Source organism: Ammospiza nelsoni, chromosome 10 (assembly GCF_027579445.1).
Source record: "Ammospiza nelsoni isolate bAmmNel1 chromosome 10, bAmmNel1.pri, whole genome shotgun sequence".
Taxonomy (NCBI): domain Eukaryota; kingdom Metazoa; phylum Chordata; class Aves; order Passeriformes; family Passerellidae; genus Ammospiza; species Ammospiza nelsoni.
The window spans coordinates 26,524,660-26,547,644 of record NC_080642.1 but is presented as its reverse complement, the minus strand read 5'-3'; the positions used below and the strand labels follow the sequence as shown (position 1 = coordinate 26,547,644).

Genomic DNA, 22,985 nt, shown 5'->3' with positions numbered 1-22,985 from the left:
TATGTAACTAACCAATCCTGAGCTCAACTTCTGCAGTATGTATGAAGCTCATTATGAACTGTATTTAACCTGCTGTACTGATCAATAAAATTGGGCCTGTGATGATCTAATTGATGTCCTGGTCTCCTTCCGTCGACAAGCAGGGACAGTGGTAGGGTCACCAGGGCCACCAGGATGGCCAGCAGGGACAATGGTAGGGTCACCAGGGCCACCAGGATGGTGTCATGATCCGCTCGTACAAGCAGGGGTCATGATGGTTCGTTAACTGATCTCAGAGTGCAGAAGCAACACGGAAGGGGATTTTAGTATCAATCAAAACAAATGCACCTTTTATTGAGTGCCCACAGCAGATGTGATAGGAGGATTAGAAAGGAGAATAAAGGACAGAGAGAAAGAGAGGGAGAGAGAAAGAGGGGAGGAATAGCTGCCAGTGGAGAGATGAAACCCTCATGGTCCAGCCAATAGATCCGTCTTGTCACGTCAGGGAGAATCTCAAAGTGTTGGTTCTATTATAGTCCTCCACCAAGGGGGGGAACAGGTAAGTCTATTGAAACCACCGAGAGGGAACAGGTAAGTTTACAGACAGTCCATGTTCTCAGCAGTGAGTGAGACCAATTGGTCCAGGGAACACACCTGCAGGCAACACTTGGCAAACATCTGGCTTCAGTCCAGCCAGCCTCCTGTGTTAGAGTTATCGGGGTCTCAGTCTCAGCCCTTGGGAGGGGGCTTCAGTCTCCGTCCATCACAGTGGTCGTGAGGCAGATGAGGGAAACTTCACACTGTCTCTTACAGATGATCAGTGGGGACAGGTGACACTCACTCCTGGCAGTGGCTCTCGTGGCTGAAGATGCACTTCTGGAGCGTGTCCAGGGCGAGGAGGCTCAGGGGCTGCAGCACCTCCAACTCCACTGGCCCCCACCAGCTGCCACTGCTGCTGCCGCCCACTTATGGGGAAGGACTGGGTTGGGGAGGGAACAGGGAGGGGATCAGGGACAGGAGATAAATTTGGGGGTGGGACAAGGGTGGGAGAGGGGAGGAGTTGAAGAGAGGGTGTGGAACAGGGATGTGGTGATGAACAAGGGATGGGGTTGGGGTTTGGGTGCAGCTTTGAGTTTGGGATATGGGACAGTAAAGAATTTGGGTACAGGATGGGGCTCGGGGTGCAGGACGGAACTCAGGAGGCAGCAGTGGGTGCAGGACAGAATTTTGGGTGCAGGACTGTCCTACAGTGATGTTATGATGGTTGTATCCCCATCCATGTGTTCTGTTTATGCTGGATATTATGTTCTGTGCCTTCAAGACTGGCTCTGAAGTTTTGTTTTGGTTTTGTTATCAGCCGCTCCCCCATGGCTGGCAGGACACAGAGACAGGGCAGTACATGGTGCTGCTTTTGCTTTTTGCTTGGCTTTTTGCTTTGCTCTTGCTTTTGTTTCTGCTCATTAGTTAGTTTAGTTAAGCACTTCGAATTTTTCCCTGGACTGTTTTCCTTTCCCTTTTTTGGAACCACTCAAACCTGCTCCAGACTGGGACCTGGGAAACACCGAGAGTTTGCACCTTGTGGCTGCAGCAGCTGCCCCAGCACCAGAGGGACTGATAACAGAGCGACCACCCCAAGAGAGACTTTCTGAATTTGTCATCTTTTTCAGAGTGGTGAAAGAGTGTTGTCACCTGGTATTGTTCATTTTGTGTGCTGGGGGTGCTTTGCCTGTTAAATAAACAGGTTCTTTCCACTTCGCTCCAGGGAATCCTTCCCGACCCAGTTGGGGAGAGGGGCTGTGTGGGTTTGCTTTCTGGAGGGGCCCCTTTGGAGGTTTTCTCCCAAATTTGCCCTAAACCAGGACAAAATTTGGTGCCCAGTGTGTGGGGATTGAGAGAGAGTGGAAAAACCCCTGGTCTGACTGCATTTTTGTTGCCATTACTCTGTGTTGGTATCAAGCAGTTAATGGCCATGCTTTTTGAATTCATAATGTCTCTTGGGGTGGAGGCTTGCATACATTTCTGGTCCCTAGGTGCAGAGGATCATTAACGGGACATCACACCATGATCAATATGATCAAGTGAAGCCAATTTATTACAAAAAGCAAGCCATATTTATACTGTTCTCTATTATTCACACCTCAAGCTAATACGTGATTGGTTAAATCCTTTTTACGCATGCATTTTGACATTTCAGTTAATTTTAGTTTGTCTTTCTTCTTCATGCATCTTGCTGCAGGTTTTCTTGTCTGCCTTTGCATCCTGAACCTGAGCGTGTTCTTCTTCTTTTGTGTCCTTCAAGGGCACGGTGACCTTACTAAGTTTCTATGAAGGCTGGATTGTGCATATGTTGCATATGTCCATTGTCCTGCAAAAAACCCTCAGCACTCCTCCCAATGCTTTCTGGTCATTCAAGTGCCCTTCAGCTGACTGGTTTCATGCTTTGAGCTTCAGGGAATTGCCCAATCTTTCTGAAGCTCAAATAAATATCGTATTAGTCAACATCTGAATTGTGTTTGTATCTCACAGAATTACCTTTTCTTTTTTCTTTGTCTGAAACTGTTGCTGTACGGAAGTCTCTGGGGGATGGTGGACACGTCCGATGGTGCTGGGACATCCCAGTGCACTTGGACCTTGGCTCTGCACAGGAGAGCACTTCATCCCCTTTCTCTCTTTTCCTCCCTCTGGGCATGGAGGGAGCTCCTGACTTCAGTGTGCGACTCGTGTGTGCAAAGAGCAAATCTGGGCAGAACTGGGGCAGGGAGGGTTTGGGGAGACCTTGGGATCTGTGCTGGGCACAGAAGGTGTTTTCCATTGCTCTGAGGCTGTCTGCGGTGGAAAGTGGATTTAATATCCAGCAGAGGGATGACTTTTGCATTCGATAGAGCTGTGCTTTCCCTTGGCTTTGTTGGCTGACAAGAAATGAACATCCCTCTGTGTCTCGGGCAGCTCCTTCTCCAAGGAAAGCAGGTGGGAGTTGGAGCCAAGGAGCTGAAAGCTGCAGGTGCAGCCTGGGCTGGAGGGAGCTCGGATTTGCACAAGGCTGCTCTGAGTGCCCGGCCTTGGATTGGGGGAAATGGTGGGGTGGGGGCAGGGACAGAGTCTGATTGATTGTAATCCATGAAGGGTCTTGATTTTCATATCTATTCCAACTGCATGAGGAGGTACTTGGATTCAGTGTCAATTGAAGATTGCACATATCAATTTATTAACAGGGAAAAAAACCTAAACGGGACCTAAGAAATCTTTTCTCACTGTTTTTTAAAATAGAATATATTAAGTTTGAATGCACTTCTGAAATCTGCTCAATTAACCACACAATATTTAAAAACTGAAATCAAATTATCCCCAGAGGCTTGGCTTGTTAAAGTGTTCTAAATGTTAATGAGCCCTGGGACACTGAATTCCTGCACTGAAGAGCTGAAGGCTGAACAAGCCTCTGGAGTTGTAAAATTCAGCAGTAGCCTCCAAGCTGCTGAGGATGTCAGCAGCCCCCACTGAGGCCATCCCTGCCCAGAGACCGTGGGGGAATGGGCAGACAAGGAGAGCGTCCCTGGGGCTGGGGCAGCACAACTCAGAGGCACCAGCGGCTTCAGCTGGGAAATGGAGTGTGGAATGTGGCTGGGAGCTCAAAAGAACAAAACAGCCTTTACTGGGAACTTCAGAAAAATCAGAGGAACTTTGGCAAAAGGGTTAGTATGACATTCAATCAACAAAAACCAATTCTCAAAGCACTGACTTGGCCCATTCACCTTCGCAAACTCTTAGCGTGATCAATTTTAAGTTACTCAAATTTTACAAGAAGCGTGAATTAAAAAGAGAGAAAGACAAAAAAGATACAGAGAAGCACACACACAGCTACCAACTCCTGGATTCCAGCAGCGTTCAGATAGAAATTCCAAGAGGAGGTAGGGTCAAGATGTGTGCTTGCCTTGTGGTCAGCCTTTAATACCCCTTGGTCTCCCTGGTCCCTTCCCCCAGGTGGGACTTGGGCTCATTTGGTCCCTCAGGAGCTGGGCTGGGGGCTGCAGAGGTGGCTGTGGAGCATTGCCTGTGCTGTGCCAGGGACTGGCAGCCACTGCTGGGCTGGGATAGAGGCTCTGGGGGGATTGGGGTTCCAGGGCAGGGCAGGGCTGAGGTTCCAGGGCTGGGCAAGGCTGGACCTGCCCCTTCCTCCCCCACACACAAAATGTTTCTAGCCAACAATCTCCTCCAGTCTGTCACTACAGGGAATGCTGGAAGTGAAATCCCAATTGTGGCCATGGGCACCTGGCTGAGAAGGACAGTTCTTTTCCATAGGAAGGAAAGAACAGAGCCTCAGTGTTTGGAAGGCAGGTGAGAGTCTCACTAGGCAAGGCCAGCCAGACTTGTCAGGAATGGCAGATTTTTGTCTGGGAGCAGTCTTTGGATTTAGGGAATTCTGGAGGTGGAACCCAATCTCAGCCATGCGTGCCTGGAGAAGTAGGACAGTTCTTTCTCATAGGGAGGAAAGCACAGAGCCTTCCTCAGTGTTTTGGGACAGACGGGAGGTGACTCTCCTGAAACCACTGCCTGCCACACTTGTCCTGGCAATATTCCTATGGGAAAAATTTGGAGTTGAAATCCCAGTTCTGGCCATGGGTATTTAGAAGAGATTGACAGTTCTTTTCCTAGCAAGGAAAGCACAGAGCCGCAGTGCTCCAGGAGCTGATGAGAGGCAGCGCTTGACATTCCAACATCAGCCAGAGCTGTCCGGTGGCCCCTGGGAGGCCAAGCCAGCCAGGCCTGTTCCATGTTGCCTCAGTTCCATGGGAGCCAATGGTCCCTTGCTTCCATGTGTCCCTGAGGTGCCATAATGCCCCCTTGGTGACACGAGGCCCTGAAGGGTCCCAATGGTCTCCGTGGTTCCATCAGGCCCCACAGAGCCATAATGGTCTCTGGGTTCCATGAAGCCCCGCTGTGTCACCAAGGCCCCTTGGTTCCATGGGCTCCAGTGGTGCCACAATGATCCCCTTGATTCCATGAGGTTCCCTAGTGTCACCACGGTGTCCTTGGACCCTCTGGGACTCTCAGTGTGTTCCCAGTCACCCCCAGTATGGTTACAGACCCTCCCAGTATATCCCAGTTGCCCTCAGCACACTCACAGTCATTCCCAGTCACATCCACTTGGCCCAGTAAGGTTCCACTTTCCACCAGTATGATCCCAGTCACTCCCAGTGAAGGGAGGGGACCGGGACAGACTGGGACAGGCTGGGATGGACTGGGACACCGGGATACACCAGGATAAACTGGGATACACTGGGATACACCGGGACACACTGGGACGAAGCTGGGAGCAACTGGGAGTAGCTAGGACCAAGCTGGAAGCAACTGGGATCATCATGGCATCAGAGTAGGATCATACTGGGAGGGACTGGGTCTGTGCTAGAGCCAACTGGGATCATACTGGGAGGAAATGGAACTATGCTGGGATAAATAGGATCATACTGGGAGCAACTGGCACCACACTGAGGGTGACTGGGATCCTTCTGGAATCATGCTGGAAGTGACTAGGAGCAGGCTGAGGGCAATTGGGACCATGGTGGAGCAACTGGGATATACAGGAAGTGACTGGAATCATGCTGGAGGTGACTGGGAGTGGCTGTGAGCAAATGGAATCATACTGGAAGCTACTGGGAGCAACTGGGAGTGAGTGGAAACACATTAGGGACAACTGGGATGTACTGGAAGAGACCAGGAATGACTGGAATCACAAAAGAACCATAAAGGAAGTTACTGGAATAATACTGGGAGTATCTGGGAGTGACTGGAATCCTACTGGGAGTGTCTGGAATCCTACTGGGTGATTTGGAGTGACTGGGACCATACTGGGGGCAAACGGCACCGTACTGAGAGTGACTGGGTTCATCCTGGAATCATACTGGGAAGGACTGGAACCATACTGGGAGTGCCTGGAACTATAGTAGGGGTGAATGGAAACACCTGGGATCATACTGGGATCATGTTGGGAGTGACTGGGATGATACTGGGAACATCCTGAGTGTAGCTGGAAGTGACTGGGACCATCCTGGGGGTGACTGGGAGCCACAGGGCCCATGCTGGGAGTGACCTGGGGGGAACTGGCCCAGCTGGGGCTCAGGGTTGTTCTCCCCCAGGGCTGCCCTGGCTCCTGCTGCTGTCCCTGGCCCCACAGAGCCGAGGGACAGGGGACAGCTGAGGGACAGGAGACAGGGGCAGGGATGTGGATAGGTAGAAGGGAGTTCCAGGGGGTCCTTGAGCCCAGGAAAGGGGAGTCCAGGGTTTCCCAAAAAGGGGGGACCAGGGTGGGGACACTCGGGATGTTCAGGAAGGGGCAGTTCAGGGGGTCTCTGGTTTTGCACAAAGCTGGGGCTGGGGGCTGGGAAAGGCAGGAATGGGGGTCCAAGGCATTCCAGGGCATCCCAGGGTCAAGCCAATGGCCAGTCTGGAGGCTGGGAGCCATGGGATGGCCAGGAAAAGGGGAGCAGGGGGTCCTCATGTCCAGAAATGGGGTGTGAAAAATGCATGTATTTTATGATTGGCTTTTCGCAAATATTAAAATGAATATTATATGTGTTGTGTTAGAAAATAATGCTGTATTAATTTTCTTCAGTACTGTGTTAAATATAGTTTTAGGTTACAAAAATTGTTAAAATAGAAACGATGCTATGTAAGATGCTTTGTTTAACAGAAAGGACTTGCAGCAAGGTAGCAGCCACAGGACACCTAGATCTTTCAGAGAAAAAGAATTTATGGCCTTCTTATTGGAAGAAACAAACTTCTTCCCACCTTGGAGGCGCTATTAGGATTAGAGGGAAGAAGTTGACACTGATCAGACAGAATCCTGTGTTTGAATGGAATTTATGCATCATGTATGAAGTGTATGAATATGCAACGGGCTATTGTTCTTAAGGGTTAATCCTTTGTTACCGGGGATCCTTTTTCGGGCCCATGATGCCCAGAAAAAGGTACCCGGACATCCGTAACTCTTTGTTTTTCTTGTCTCATATTGTCTTAATTCAATTTGTCCAAATTGTTATTACTCTAATTGTGTTACTATATAACCATCTTATTGCTATTAAACTTTAAAAATTTTAAAAACAAGTGATTGGCGTTTTTCACAATTTGGTAGCAGAGGATGGTTGCTAACACCTCGCTGCCGGTGCTTTAGGAGAGTCAGAGTGGGGAAGGCGCGCCCTGCCCTCTTTGGCAGCCTCGCTCTGCTTCCCCTGAAGTGACGGACAGACGCAGGTTACGACCTGTGGACAAAAGGAGACAATAAAACAAATAAAAGGGAAAAAGGCTCCCTACAACCGCGGTAATTAGCCCCTAAGACTAGTAGTGCACACGAATAACCCGGGAAGGAAAAAGGATTGATAAGTATTTCTCGGGGGGGCAGGCATGGGGGGATGAATGTGTGTGAATGAGGGAGGGCTGGTTGTCCCAGACCTGCACAGTGAGTGCGGAGTCTCCCATGCTGTGTTTCCATATTTTTGCGAGAAAAGCGGCCAGTAAAGAGACGAAGCAATTGATAAGAGAGTGAAAGAATCCCCCGGGGTAGCTGGGACTGGGTCTCAGGGAGGGGTTGGACCCCTCGGAGGTGGGGAGCAAGGCTTCGTAGCCCAATCCACTAGGAAACAGGACAGGAGGGGCCCCTAAAACCTGCTGGGTTGAGGGATTTATATTCCAAGAGCATCCAAGAGCAGGGTTGAGCAGAATTCTGTCGGACTGAGGATATGCCCAAGAACACTCAGGGTGGGACAACACAGCTAGATTGAGGGATGAAAATTTTGCCTAACAAGATCCAGGGTTGAACAACACAGCCGGATTGAGGGATAAAAAATTGCCCAAGAACATCCAGGGTTGGACAACACAGCAAAACAAATTAAATGCCCAAGAGCATCTGTAGTTGTACCACACCTCTGGGTTGAGGGACAGAAAATGCCCAAGAGCATCTGGGGTTGAACAACACAGCTGGATTGAGGGAAAAATACCCAAGAGCATCTGGGGTTGGACAACACGACAGGACTGAAGGAAAATTACCCGAGAGCATCTGGGGTTGGACAACACGGCAGGATTGAGGGAAAACTTGCCCAAGAGCATTTGCGTTTGGATAACACAGCTGGGTTGAGGGATATCCAATAGCACCGGGACTGGCCAGTAACACCTAAACTTGTAATAGGTGATGTGAAGGTAAAAGGTACCTTATTGCTGTTTTGTGGTGTGTGAGAGTGAGACACCCACAGAGTCAGCCTCAACTTCCCGGGCGGGTGGGAAGGGGGAGGCAGCGGAAAGAGGAGTGAGTGACCTGCACACCAGGCTGTAGCTCCCGGCTGGGTGGGGGCTTCTGGGCTGAAGAGGAGTGAGTGACCTGCGAACCAGGCTAGCGTTCCCTGGGCGTGTGAGGGGCCGTAGCTGAAGAGTGTGAAAGACACGCAGACAGCCTCACAGGGGAACGGACACCAGAGGCAGCCAGAGTCAGGGCCCTTCTAGGGGGCCTGGTGACACTGAGACCTGGAGGTAACCCCCAAAGCGAAAGAGGGGGCCACAAGGACCTGTGATTTTCTAGCAATAAGGATCCACTTTGTGTCTTGAGAGTGTGAAGGAATGTGTGAAAGTGAATGAGAAATAAAAGTGAGTGAATGGAGACGAATGAAAGTATAGGTAATGTCGATTGTGCATTTTAAGCCTTACCATATCTCCTTGGAGGGAGGTGGATTGTATTGAAAAGCAGTGTGAGAAAAAGGGGTTTTGGGTGTAAGTAGCTGAAAGAAAAGTGGTATTTAAGTTGTTAGTAAAAAGTGAAAAACGGAAGCAGGGGACGAATAGATAGAATATTGAAAAATGAGACAGAAATCCAGTAATGTGAATACAGGAAAAGAAAAACAGGAAAAAAATTACCAACAGAATTACCCCAAGATAGCACTTTGGGAGTTATGTTAACAAACAGAAATACAACTCCTTGCAAAATACAGGGTATGCAGAAGTTGATGAGAAAAAACATGCAAACTTGTGAATTATATACTTAAAAAGAGCATTAGAAAATTTAACACAAAAGAAAGGAGTTATATATTGATTCAAGGCATGCCTTTAGAGTAGCACATACCTTAAGAAAAATTTAAAAAGGGAGATTACTTAATTAAAGAAGAAAAAGATTAGTACATGAGAAACTTATTTTCGAGGTTTTAGAGGCATTAAAACTACCTAAGGGAGATAGCAATACTACATATTAAAGGACACCAAAAGGTAAAGACCCAGAAATAAGAAGAAATAATTTGGCAGATCAGGAAGCTAAAGATGCAGCAGAAAATAGAGCTGAAAGAGTTAATATTTACTCCAAATTAAGAAAAATTGGAAATTCCAAAGTTTAGAGAAGCAAAAAAAGGGAATTAAAACAAGATAGGTGGCGAACAATATGAATCGGGGAAATTGAAACACCTTGATGGAAGACAATTAGATAATAAAACGCTCACTAGGGAATAATAGAGGACATGTATCAAAAAAAGCCCGGTGGGATACTCAGGCTTTGTGTGTTCATTTTTTTAAAGAACTATGGGTGCACTGAGACTTTTAGAGTAGAAAAACAAGTACCTGAAACATGTATAATTTGCCAAAAGATAAATAAAAGGGTGATAAGAAAAACAATATGAGAAGGTCGTGAGTTAGCTCGTCGACCATTTCCAAGTATCCAAGCAGAAGTTTAGATTTGTTAAACTCTGGATTTATTTGTAAAACCCGTTTAATCCAGAAGAAAAAGAGTATACCACATGCTGGGGAGGTGGGAGGCTGTAATAAAATAACACTTTTGAAAGGCAATAAAAGCAAAACGGGGAAAGTATAGAGCTGAGAACAAATTACCTCATCCATTCCCGTTCGTTCCCCCACTCGTTCGCACCAGCCCTCCCAGCCCCTGTCTCCCATGGTGCCCCCTCCCCAAAGAGCTCCGAGGGCCGCCTGAAGTGTCTGCTGTTCCACCGGCCGGTGCCCCCTGATCCAGGACGGCCCCACTGAGCCTGGGGGGTTCTGGGGGCATTTGTGGGGATTTCGGGGTTTTGAGAGGGGTTTTGGGGATTTCAGAGTGGCTTTTTAGAGCATTAGGGGATTTTGTTGGGAGTTTGGGGAGAATTATTGGGGTTTTTGGAGGAGAATTATTGGGTTTTGGGATGGTTACGTGATTTTGGGGGGGTTTTGTTGATTTGGGGTGTTTTGTTGGGGTTTTGGGGTTTTCTTGGGGGGGAATTTATTGAAATTTTTGGGATTTTTTTTTTTAATTTGCGTGAGTTCCACTGGGATTTTTAGAGATTCTCTGGGGTTTTTGAGGGTTTTTTTATACTTATTGGGGATTTTGTGGCATTTTAGTGGAATTCTAGGGGGGCTTTGAGGCATTCCCTGGGTGTGGGGACAGGCTCAGAGGCACCAAAATCTCCTTAAAAGCCCCAAAAGTCCCAATAAAGCCCACTGAATCCCAATTAAATCTCTCAAAACTCCATTAAAACACCCTAGAATCCCAATAAAAGCCCAAAAATCTCTTGAAATCCTAATCATCCCAAAAATCCTGATTAAACTCTGCAAATCCCCCAAAAATGTCCCCAAAACCATAAAATGTCCCACAAAATCTTCCCCCAAGATCCAAAGAAATTCTGGCAACACCCAAAAAATCCCACCAAAAGTCCCAAAAAACCCCAAATCCCCAGTGAATCCCACTGAATGCCCCCACAATGCCAATAAAATGCCCACAGAGTCTCCTGAAAATCCCAATAAAACCTCCAGAATTTCTGAGAATCCCAAAAAATCCTAACAAAATCCCAGTAAAACCCCCAAAATTCAAAAACAGCCACAAAAATTTCAATAAAACCCCAAACACTTCCAGAAAAACTCCCCCTCAAAATGCCAATAAAGCCCCCCAAAATCCAAACCCCCCAAAATCCACAAAACCAGCCACTCCCAGTCAATCCCAGTATGATTCCAGTCGCTCTCAACGAGATCCCAGTGTAACCCAGTATGGATTCAGCTGCTCTCACTGTGATCCCAGTGTGATCCCAGCTGCTCCCAGCATAATTCCAGATGTGCCCAGTTCCTCCCATTATGATCCCAGTTGTTCCAAGATTAGTCCCAGTCCCTCCCAGCAGGGTCCCAGTTGTGTCCAGTTGCCTCCAGGGTAGATTCAGTTTCCCCCAGCATCGTGCCAGTTACTCCCAGCGTGATCCCAGCTGTTCCCAGTGTGGTTCCAGTCCCCCCAGTATGGTTAGAGACACTCCCAGTATGTTTTAGTTACCTCAGAATGATCCCAGTCTTCCCCAGTCACTCCCAGTTTCCTCTAGCACAATCCCAGTTTCTATCTGTTGCTCAAAGGGTGGTCCCAGTTGCTCCCAGTATGATCCCAGTTGTAGTCTCAGTCCTCTCAGCATGGTTCCAGTACCTTCCAGCCGATCCCAGTTGCTCCCAGTGTGTCACATTTTCCTCCCAACACGGGCCCAGTAGCTCCCAGTAACCCCCAGTCAGGTTCCATTCACACCCAGTATAATCCCAGTATGAGTGTAGCCAGTCCCAGTATGACCCAAATCACCTGCAGTCTAATCCCAGTTGCTCCCAGTCACTCCCAGTCTGATGCCAGTGCCCCCAGTGTGATCCCAGTTGCTCCCAGCATGGACGCAGCTGTTCCCAATGTGCTTCCATCACTCCCTGTTGTTACAGACACTCCCAGTATGGTCCCAGTTGAACCCAGTTGCCCCTGCTCTAGTCCCAGTTACTCCCCATACGGTCCCAGTCCCTCCCAGCATGGTCCCACTCACTCCCAGTTGCCCCCAGCATGGTCCCAGTTGTTCCCAGTGTGGTTCCAGTCCCCCCAGTATGGTTACAGACACTCCCAGTATATCCCAGTAGTACCCAGCATGTCTGTAGTCATTTCCAGGCACTGCCAGTGGCCCCAGTAAGGTGTTAGTTATCCCAATATGATCCCCCAGTCATGCCCAGTATATCCCAGTTGCCTCCAGCATGCATCCAGTCCTTCCCAGTTTCTCCAGTTTGCTTGCAGCATCGTCCCAGTTTCTCTCAGTTGCTCCCAGTAGCCCAAAGTGTGATCCCAGTTGCTCCCTTTCAGCCACAATATGATCCCAGTAAGCTCCAGTTTGATCCCAGTCACATGCCAGCCCTCCCAGTGTGGTCCCAGTGTAATCCCAGTTGCTTCCAGTCTCTCCCAGTAAGGTCCCAGCTGCCTCCAGCATGGTTCCAGTTGCTTCCTGGATCAACCCAGTCAGTCCCAGTATGATGCCATTTGCTGCCAGCATGCTCCCAGTCAGGCCCAGTATGGGGGATGATGTGCAGGGTGTGTTCCCAGTCACTTTCAGTTACTCCCAGTATTAGTCCAGTCCCTCCCAGTATGATCCAAAGATGATCCCAGTGTGCTCCCAGTCCCTGCCAGTATGAACCAGTTGTGCTCCACATGGTTCCAGTTGCTCTCTTTCACCCTCACTTTCCTTCCCGTCACTCCCAGTATCTCCCAGTGTACCCCAGTTCCCTCCAGCATCTTTCCAGTTCTTTCCAGTATGATCCCATTTGTTTACAAGCACTCAGAGTCAGCCTCAGTGTAGTGGCACTCACTGCCAGTATGATCCCAGTCACCTCCAGCATGATCCCAGTTGAAGTTCAGCAGTTTCCAATCACCTGCAGCATGCACCCAGTCACTCCCACTTCCTCCCAGTTGCTCCTATCATGTCCCCACTTGCTCACAGCTACTCCCAGTCATCCTCAGTATAATCCCAGTCACTCCCAGTGTATCCCATTTGCCGCTAACATGGTCTCAATTGCTCCCCGCAGGCTCCTGCTCACTCCCAGTATGATCCCAGTATGATCCCAGTGTCCATCAGTGCGATCACACGCTGGCCTGCAATGGCAGTACGATCCGAGTATGATGTCAGTACAAACACAGTACAATCCCAGCCACTCCCAGTATGTTCCCAGTATAATATCAACACAAACCCAGTACAATCCCAGTACGATCCTAGTATGATGTCAGTACAAACTCAGTACAGCTCAAGTCACTCCCAGTACGATCCCAGTCCAGCCCAGTCCCTGGCAGTGCTGCCTCTGCTGGGATCCCCCAGCCCTGTGTGCGTTCCCCCCCGGCGGATGTGCCGAGAGGAGCCCCAAGGGCTGGCAGTGGCCAGGCAGGGTCCCCAGCAAGGCCCCCAGTTTGCCCAGTTTGCCTCTCCTTTGGCCCGGGCCGGGCTCCCCCCGCCCGCAGCGGCTGGGAGCAGCCGAGAGCCCTGCGCTGCCCATCCCGACCTGTCCCCGCTCCTGCCACGGGCTGCGAGGGCTGCGGGAACGGGGCACCGAAGGTGTGGCTGCTGCTGGGGGAGGAGGAGGAGGGAGGGAAGGGCAGGGTTGGAGGGGGAGAAGGAGGCGGGGTTAGGGGGGAAGAGGGATGGAAGAGGAGAGGGAGGAAGAGGAGGGACAAAGGAGCATCGAGGAAAGGAGAAAGAAGCACTCAGTCGTGCCTTCCTTGAATTCTCAGCCCCCACCCGTGGGATCATCGCCCCTCACAAAGCGCAGGCGAGCGGCGATTGGGGGGGGGGGGAGCTCAGCCCAGATATCCCGGGGGGTCCCTGGGTTGGGTTTTTGGGGGGATGTTTGGAGAATGAAGCAGTCCAAGGCTGAGCAGAAAAGGCCCCTCGGGGGGACATCGAGGGGTGCCGGTGGCGGCTGCCGGCAGAGGTAGCCTGGAGGAGCAGAGCCCTGTGTCCCCCAGGAGCCCAAAGTGGGGAGCCCAGAGAGGGGGCACCTGCGGGATGGGGGGCGATGCTCTTGGGTTCCAGAGTTCAGGCAGCGCTGGAGCCGCATGATTCCGGCCGTCCTGTGCTCCCGCCGCTTCCTGCTGCCGCTCCGCCTCTTCCTCCCTCCTCCTCGTCCAGTCCCGGAGCCCTCGCAGCCGGCGTGAGGAGCGGGGATGGAGCCGGGTCAGGTCGGAACGGGGCGAGGGGTGGGGGGATGGCAGCAGTGGGAGTGACTGGGCTGTACTGGGATCATCCTGAGAGCAGCTCGCGGGTGACTGAGTTCTACTGGGACCATACTGGGATCACACTGGGAGTGAGGAGGAGCGGCACGATAGCTCTAGCGCTGGGGGCGCTCCTGGGGCCCGGGGGGCGGCGAGAGCTGAGGGGGATCCCCAGTACCGGGACGCTCTGATCGCCCATCCCGGAGCACCGGGGGTTCCTGAACCCCCATTCCTGGGCACCGGGATCCCCTCGAGTCCCCATTCCCGGGCATGGGATCCACCCTGCACCCCCTGATCCAGCACCAGCAACCCCCGCACCCCCATTCCTGGGCATGGGATCCACCCTGCACCCCCTGATCCGGCACCAACAACCCCCGCACCCCCATTCCTGGGCATGGGATCCACCCTGCACCCCCTGATCCGGCACCAACAACGCCCGCACCCCCATTCCTGGGCAGGGGATCCACCCTGCACCCCCTGATCCGGCACCAACAACCCCCGCACCCCCATTCCTGGGCAGGGGATCCACCCTGCACCCCCTGATCCGGCACCAACAACGCCCGCACCCCCATTCCCGGGCATGGGATCCACCCCGCACCCCCTTCCCGGCCATCTCGCCTCTCCCAGCCCCTAGAGCCCCCTTTTCCTTCCCGCAGAGACCCCCTGGACCCCAGTTCCTGCCTTTCCCAGCCCCCAGCCCCTCCTTTCCTTAACACCGAGGACACCTGGGACCCTTATTCCCGGCCATCCCGGGTTTTCCCACCTTTTGCTGGGAATGGGGACACCAGGGATCCTTGGAGCTCCCTTTCCTGCATGCAGGAACCCCCTTAGCCCAGCCCGTGCCCCCTCTACCCACTGCAGCCTCCCCTTTTCTCAGTCCTGGAACCCCCAAACCCCATTCCCTGCTTGCCCAGCTCTCCCTTTGGTTCCCCCGTGCCCCCCAGCCCCCAAATCTCGGTGTCCCCCCAGTTCTCCTGTCCCTGCGTTCTCTGCCCGTGGCGCTGTCGGAGCCCGGCCCGGGCTTCCCCCAGTTGGTGTCCATGGGGTCCCTGGCTGGGATCCCCTTCCAGCGGGATCTCGGCACAGCCAGAGCCGGCACCACGAGCGGCACTGGCACGGGGCCACCGGGGAGCTGCCGCTGCTGCAGCTGCATCCTGCCATTCCCAGTTGCTCCCAGTTCCTCAGTGGCTGCGCATTCGGCTCCCAGCATACGCCTGGCAGCTCCCAGCACCCCCCAGACAGGGACTAATCACACCCCCTACAATCCCAGTCCGATTGTAGCTACTCCCAGTATGATCCCAGTAACTCCCAGTATGATCCCAGTCAGTCCCAGTATGATCCCAGTTACTCCCAGTATGATCCCGGTCACTTGCAGTGTAACTCCACTCACTCCCAGTCGGATGCCAGTGGCCCCCAGTATGATCCCAGCTGCTCCCTGTCAATGCCAGCATGACCCCAGGAGCCTCCAATATAATCCCAGTGATTCCCAGTCTCTCCCAGTATATCCCAGTCCTCCCCAGCATGCTTCCAGTCACTCTCAGTTCCCCTCAGTTGCTTTCAGCATGATTCCAGTTGCTCACAGCCATTCCCAGTTAATCCCTGTATGACTCCAGTCATCCTCAGTGTGATCCCAGTCTCACCCAGCATGGATCCAACTGCTCCCACTGTCAAACCAGTATGATCCCAGTTGCTGCCAGAGTAGTTCCACTTGTTCCCAGTTCCTCGCAGCATGGTCCCAGTTGTCCCTAGAATAGTCCCAGTCCCTCTCACCGAGGTCCAACTCACTCCCAGTTGCCCCCAGCATGGTCCCAGCTGTTCCCTGTGTGCTTCCAGTCCCCCCAGTATGGTCACAGACAGTCTCAGCATATCCCAGTTGGCCTGGTACAGTTCTAGTTAGATCAGAATGATCCCAGTCTTTTCCAGTTCCTCCCAGTTGCCTCCAGCATGATCCCAGTTTCTGGCAGTTGCCCAAAGTGTGATCCCAGTGGCTCCCAGGATGACCCCAGCAGGAGCAGTAGTCACTCCCAGTATGGTTCCACTCACTTCTTGGATGATCCCAGTCACTCCCAGTATGATGCCAGTGGCCCCCATTATGATCCCAGTTGCTCCCTGTCAATGCCAGGATTACCCCAGGAGCCTCCAGTATGATCCCAGTGATTCCCAGTCTCCCCCAGTATATCCCAGTCAGCCCCAGCATGCTCCCAGTCACTCCCAGTTCCCCCCAGTTGCTTTCAGCATGATTCCAGTTGCTCACAGCCACTCCCAGTCACTCCCAGTATGGTTCCAGTCACCCCCAGTATGACCCCAGTCAGTCCCAGATACTCCCAGCGTTATTGCAGTCATGCTCAGAGTGACTCCCTGGCACTCCCAGTGTGGGCCCAGTTGCTCCCAGTCACTTCCAGTATGGTTCTAGTCAGAACCAGCACCTTCCCAGTCACTCCCAGTATGATCCCAGCCATTTCCCATAGGATCCCAGTAGGATCCCAGCATGGGCACAGCTGCTCCCATGATCATCCAGTGTGGCTCCAGTTGCTGCCATTTACCCCCTTTGTGGTTTCAGTGTATCCCAGTTGCTCCCAGCATGTTCCCAGTCATTCCCAGCTGCCCTGAGTTGCTTCCAGCCTGATGCCAGTTGCTCACAGCCACTCCCAGTCACCCTCAGTGCAGTCCCAGTGGCTGCCAGTATGATCCAGTATGATGCCAGTCACTCCCAGCATTGGCCAGCTCCTCCTACTGTGATCCCAGTAGCCCCCAGCAAGGTTCCAGTCACTCCCTGTTCCTCCCAGTGTGATCCCAGTTGTTCCAGTATAGTGCCAGGTACTCCATAGATGATCCCAATCCCTGCCAGCATGGTCCCAGTCATGCCCAGTTGTCCCCAGTGTACATCCAGTCATTCCCACTCGCTCCCAGGTACCCCCAGCATGGTGTCCCAGTTCTCCCCAGCATGGTCCCACCTGTTCCCAGTGTGGTTCCAGTCATCCGAGTATGGTTAACAGACACTCCAGGTATATCCCAGTGTCCCTCAGCATGCTCACAGTCATTCCCAGTCACTCCCAGTAGAAACCAGTCCCAGTGCTGCCACTGCTGGGATCCCCCAGCCCTGGTGCGCTCCCCCCCGGCGGATGTGCCGAGAGGAGCCCCAAGGGCTGGCAGTGGCCAGGCAGGGTCCCCAGCAAGGCCCAGTTTGGATGTGCAGCCCCCAGTTTGCCTCTCCTTTGGCCTGGGCCGGGTTCCCCCCGCCCGCAGCGGCTGGCAGCAGCCGAGAGCCCTGCGCTGCCCATCCCGACCTGTCCCAGCTCCATCCCCGCTCCTGCCGAGTGCTTCGAGGGCTGCGGGAACAGGGCACCGAGAGTGTGACTGCTGCTGGAGGAGGAGGAGGAGGAAGGGAAGGGCAGGGATGGAGGGGGTGGCGGGATTAGGGGGGAGGAGGGATGGAAGAGGAGAGGGAGGAAGAGGAGGGACAAAGGAGAATCAAGGAAAGAAGAAAACCACGCGGTCATTCCTCCCCTGAATTCGCAGCCCCCACCTGTGGGATCATCACCCCCCCCTCACCATCGAGCAGGTGAGCGGGGAGGGGGAGGGAGCTCAGCCCAGATATCCCGGGGGGTCCCTGGGTTGGGTTTTTGGGGGGATGTTTGGAGAATGAAGCAGTCCAAGGCTGAGCAGAAAAGGCCCCTCGGGGGAACATCGGGGGGTGCCAGTGGCGGTGCCGGCAGAGGCAGCCTGGAGGAGCAGAGCCCTGTGTCCCCCAGGAGCCCAAAGTGGGGAGCCCAGAGAGGGGGAACGCCGCCATTGGCGGGAGCCTCAAGAGCCTGGAGAGGGGCAGGGGGGACTCCTTGGAGCCGCTGCAGCCCAGAGCAGAGAATGAGGGGAGAAGGGAGCCCAGGAGCTCAAACAGCCCCGGCATCCCGAAATGGGGAGAGCGAAGAGGGGGGAGCTTTTGGCATTGCTGGGACTGCCAGCAGCCTGAGCAGGGCAGGCACCGAGGAGAATGGGGGCCCCCAATCCAAGCGTGACCCCAGCAGCTGGGACAGGGGGAACCCCCAAACACCAAAGAGGAGGGACCAGGCACAGGAAACTCCTGGGAGGCTTTTCCAGGGCTGAATCTTGGTGTTTGGGAGGTTTTTATGCCACCCAGATTGCCAGTGACTCCTAGAGATGGACTTGGGCAGAGGGACCTTCAAACTCAATGTGCTCATCCCTTGTTTTCCCCAAACCAGGATTTCCCATTCCCAACCCTTGGGAGGCTGCAAGGCAGAGGAATATGCCCCAGGACACTGATGCAGGTGAGGAGGAAGTCAGTGCCCTTTTCCCCTCTGTGCTGCTCCATCTCCTAGCCCAGCATGGCCCCGGCTGCAGCTCAGCCCTGGCGGGATCTCCTTGCCCTTGCCTGTGGTATGGAGGCAAATCCCATCCTGTCCTTGTCCTTCCTCCCCCAGAGCAGGAGCTGAGCATGGAGAGCAGGGAGGACAAATGCCCGCGGCAGAACCTGGTGGAAGAGGCCGTTTTGAGCGGCTCCACAGCGCAGGAATCCAACACGGAGGAAAAGCCCTGGAGATGCCGCACGAGGAAGGGCTGCAAACGCAGCTGGTGGGGATCTGAGGGGGAAAGAGCCAACCTGGGCCGCGAAGGCGGCCAGAGATGGAGCCAGAGCTCGGAGCTGGTGCTCCATGAGCAGCTCCATGATGGGGAGAAGCCCCAGAAACGTGTGCAGTGTGGGAAGAGGTTCCGGATGAGCTCCAACCTGATCAAGCACCAGAGGACCCACACTGGGGAACGGCCCTACGATTGTGATCAATGCAGGAAAAGATTTAAGACCAGCTCCCATCTCCTCCAGCACCAGCGCACGCACATGGAGGAGATGCCCTTCCACTGCCCCGACTGTGGGAAGGGATTCAGGCACAAGTCCCATCTTGTCATGCACCAACAAACCCATACTGGGGAGAGGCCCCATAAGCGTGAGGAATGTGGGAAGAGCTTCAGCCAGAGCTCCAGCGTGATCCGGCACCAGGTAATCCACACCGGGGAGAGGCCCTATGAGTGTGAGGAATGTGGGAAGAGCTTCAGCTTGAGATCCCAGCTGATGAGGCACCAGGTGGTCCACACTGGGGAGAGGCCCTACGAGTGTGAGGAATGTGGGAAGAGCTTCAGCTGGAGCTTCACCCTGATCAGGCACCAGAGGACCCACACTGGGGAAAGGCCCTATGAGTGTGAGGAGTGTGAGAAGAGGTTTAGCTTGAGATCCGAGCTGAATCAGCATCAGAGGACCCACACTGGGGAACGGCCCTACGAGTGCGATCAGTGCAGGAAGAGATTTAAGTCCAGGTCTGATCTCCTCCAGCACCAGCGCACGCACACAGAGGAGAGGCCCTTCCGCTGCCCCGACTGTGGGCAGGGCTTCAGGCACAATTCCCATCTTGTCATGCACCGACAAATCCATAGTGGGGAGAGGCCCCACGAGTGTGAGGAATGTGGGAAGAGCTTCAGTCGGAGCTCAACCCTGATCAGGCACCAGAGGACCCACACTGGGGAACGGCCCTACGAGTGTGGGGAGTGTGGGAAGAGGTTCAGACAGAGCGCCAGCCTGATTCAGCACCGGAACATCCACACTGGAAAACGGTCGCACAGGTGTGGGAAATGTGGAAAGAGCTTCAGGCTGCATTCCCAGCTGATCCGCCACCAAAAGATCCACACAGGGGAGAGGCCCTACGAGTGTGATAAATGCAGGAAGAGGTTTAAGACCAGCACCTATCTCCTCAAGCACTATTGGATTCACAGAGAGGAGAGGCCCTTCCAATGCCCCGACTGCGGGAAGGGATTCAAGCACAACTGCACCCTCATCACCCACCGGCGCATCACACTGGGGAGAGGCCCTACAAGTGTGAGGAGTGTGGGAAGAGCTTCTCACAGCGCTCTCACTTGAACAAGCACCAACGGAGCCACCGGTAAGGGAAGCCCTGCGAGTGCCCCGAGTGCGGGAGGAGCTTCGTGCGCTGCTCCAGCTCCATCCCCCACTGGAGGAGGCACTTTGGGCACAGCCCTGGTCACTCACATTCCTGTGATCCATGTTGGGAACACACCTGGCTGCTTCTCCTTTACGTTTGGCCTGAATTTTCCTCTGCTTCATCTTCATCTCTTAAAAGCAGCCAAACAGGGTTAAATGAATGAAATTGATCAAAGATGTCCAAAGTCCCTCCATTAATCAAGAGTTTGAGGGGGAATTTAGGACTTGGGGACACATTCTGTGTGGAGTGGCTCTGTGTCTAAGAGGCAGGAATTTGATTTCACCCTTCTTGTGTTGCTAAGAACTCCTCCCTTGACCCAAACCCCAACTCCAGCCCTGGGATACCCTATAAAAACCCCATGGCTCTGCCTTTGCTCTGTCTGTCGGGGGTCAGAAATGGATTCTGGAGCTTTCTCAAACCAAGACCCAACTTGTTTGTTCCCGACATCAGCAGCTGTGGCCTCCCTGGATACCATGAACTCTGGAGAATGGGGGCAGCCAGTGAGGACAGGTCCTCGATTGCAAGATAAGTGTGTTTTCTGTTTGCCATCTGTCAGAGGTGGGGCAGTTATCTTCTGTTCATTGGGCAGTTTATCTCTTCCACAACCAATCCTCCCTCCAGGAGATATCTTCTGATAATGGACTGGCCATTAATTATTAATTATCTGCTGTTAATGGGCCATTGAGTGTCCCTGCATGGCTGATAAAATGACATCCTGCCATTAGGTGATGCTCCGCCCAGGAGGAGGAGCCAAGCATTCCTACCTGGATAGAATCTGAGGTTTGGAACACCACAGCAGCCTTTTCCCACTGGATTCCCAGAGGATCAGCCTTTTCCCACTGGATTCCCAGAGGATCAGCCTTTTCCCACTGCATTGCCAGAGGAGCAGCTGTGTTCTCCACTGGATTCCCAGAGGACGGAAGATTCCCCAGCCCATCTGCAGCAGCCCGGACCTTCAGAGGAAAACTCCACCCTTCTCCAGGCTCCCTGCTCCAACAGAACCACACCTGGCACTGCAGGAGGGCTGCAGCCACCATTGACTGTGACTGCTGCCAATACCCTGACCCACAAGGTGTCAGGTACTGTTCTGACTCTGTCAGTGGTTTTGTTTGTTTGTACTACAGCATTTGTATTTTTAATTTTTCCTTATAAAACCTGTTATTCCTATTCCCATATCTTTGCTTGAGAGCCCCTTAATTTCAAAATTACAACAATTCAGAGGGAGGGGGTTTACATTTTCCATTCCAGGGGAGGAACCTGCCTTCCTTAGCTGACACCTGTCTTTTCAAACCAAGACAATAACAGTTACTTTAACACACAGATATAAAATACATTTTAATATCTTTGAAAAGCCAATATTATAATATATGTGTATAACGATAGTGACCTTAAAAACATGGGACTAGAAAGCTTATGAGGAGGGGAATTTCCAGTAAGGGAAGCAAAATTCCCAGTACTGGGACTGGGCCATGGGACCGACATCTACCATCATTCAGCGAGAGGTTTATTTTTATGGATACGTATTATAATATTGGCTTTTCACAGATATTAAAATAGATTTTATATGTGTGATGTTAAAGTAACTGTGTTGTAAAGATATAGTTTTGTTTTCTGTCATTAATTAAGCTTAGTGAAATGGCTGCTTGTGTTAAACTGCCTGCTTGAATGGGATAACATCCAATGCACGCAGGATGAGGACACCTGTACAGATCTGCCAACTATCAGCACTCCCCGTCTGAAGGCAGAGTGGACCAAGGCCCAAAAACTGGAGGTGATAAGAATGGACTAAAACCACAACCAAGGAATCTGCATGCCCTAAAAAGGCAGATCCAAGGAAGAGCCATGCTAAACCGTTCTTGAAGCATGTAAACTAGTTTGGGGTAAAGTTTGCTGTGCATGAGGGTCTATGAATATGCAACAGGCTGATGTAAGGGGAAAGGTATTTCAGGGGGATCCCCAGTGCCAAGATGCACCCGGCTGTGATAACCTTTGCTCCATGGTCCTGGTCTCCCATTGTCCTTTATTAAACTTTTTACATTTTCACAGGAGAGTGAACATGTTTTTCACATTTAGGAACAGTTTAAGATTTTTTGTTTTTCATGGGAGGGAGCTTTGAAGTGGCTAATCTGCCTGCAACAAGGACCATTTCACGGGCTCTTGTCACCTTTCCTGACAAGTCTGCTGCAGCTCATGGAGGGTAAAGCCCTGGAGGCTGCTTAGGGGCGGTTATAGATGATTGCAGGCAGCGCCTCGATGCCCTGGATCAGCGGTGCCCCCTCCTGGGAACCCCCACATTTTGGGGGAGAATTTGGAGGGTTTTGAGGAGATTTGAGGGAGATTTTGTCTGGGTTTGAATCCTATGCCAAATTTGGTGTCGGGGAGGTACCAAAACCACCCAAAATCCACCCAGAATTGACCCAAAATTACCAAAAATTAACCCAAAATTTCCTCCAAATCCATCCTCTGGGGGTTTGGGGGAGATTTGGAGGGATTTTAGGGGAATTTTAGGGGGGAATTTTTAGTGGGTTTGAATCCTACGCCCACTTCGGCATGCATGAGGTACCCAAACCCCCCCCAAAATCCACCCAAAATTTTTCCTGAAGTGGTTGGGAGGAAGTTTGAGGGGGTTTGAGTGAATATGGGGGTTCCGGGAGAGATTTTATGGGGGTTTTTGGCAGTCATCATCATCCAAAACACAACACCCCATGCCAAAGCCTAGACCAAACCCTAAGGACTGTGCCCCCCATGGAGAGGAGATCAAAGAACTGCACCCCTTCTGGGGAGGAGATCAAAAGCCAGAGGAGACTGAGCTATTAACTCATTAAGTAAAAACATATTCATTTAATCAAGTATCATAATTTCTGTGACTTTATCCTTTGTAATTAAGTCTCGAATGCTTTTCTATTCCTTGTTAATTTAGCTGAATAATATTCATTTTGGTTTTGTAAACTATTAAGTCGTATTCCTGATCTTATATATGTGGTCCCATATGTCTAATAAACCACAAACTTACA

The 22,985-nt window shown here is 52.2% G+C and overlaps 1 pseudogene; it reads left to right on the top strand.

Moving 5' to 3' along the window:
- LOC132077835 (zinc finger protein 208-like) overlaps window positions 1-22,985 on the top strand; it is a 403,462-nt pseudogene that overhangs the window by 270,744 nt on the left and 109,733 nt on the right.